General features: G+C 30.6%; 1 long non-coding RNA gene across 1 annotated transcript in view; it reads left to right on the top strand.

Moving 5' to 3' along the window:
- The window catches only part of LOC116688096 (uncharacterized), a 13186-nt gene extending 13106 nt beyond the window's left edge, over positions 1-80 (top strand). Inside the window, exon 3 of the long non-coding RNA XR_004331708.1 lies at positions 70-80. This is a non-coding gene — a long non-coding RNA (uncharacterized LOC116688096). The remainder of the gene's footprint in view (positions 1-69) is intronic.
- Positions 81-229: the final 149 nt, after the last annotated feature.

Raw genomic sequence — 229 nt, 5'->3', positions numbered from 1 at the left:
GTTTTTACTTGACAGAAACAATCATAAAACAGTAGAAAACATGAATTACAAGTGTGCAACGTTGTTGAGCAACAGGAACTGTAGGGTTATTTATTTATTGTCCTAATAGTTAATTTTGTAGTTAAGTTATAAGTACAGAAGTCTTTTTGCCAAAATGTACCTAAACCAAGTCAAAGTAACTCATTACCAGGAATGCCTTAATCTGTAGAAAAAAGACAAATCAAATAAC

Source organism: Etheostoma spectabile, chromosome 1 (assembly GCF_008692095.1).
Source record: "Etheostoma spectabile isolate EspeVRDwgs_2016 chromosome 1, UIUC_Espe_1.0, whole genome shotgun sequence".
Classification (NCBI taxonomy): domain Eukaryota; kingdom Metazoa; phylum Chordata; class Actinopteri; order Perciformes; family Percidae; genus Etheostoma; species Etheostoma spectabile.
This window is presented reverse-complemented; position numbering and strand designations above follow the sequence as displayed.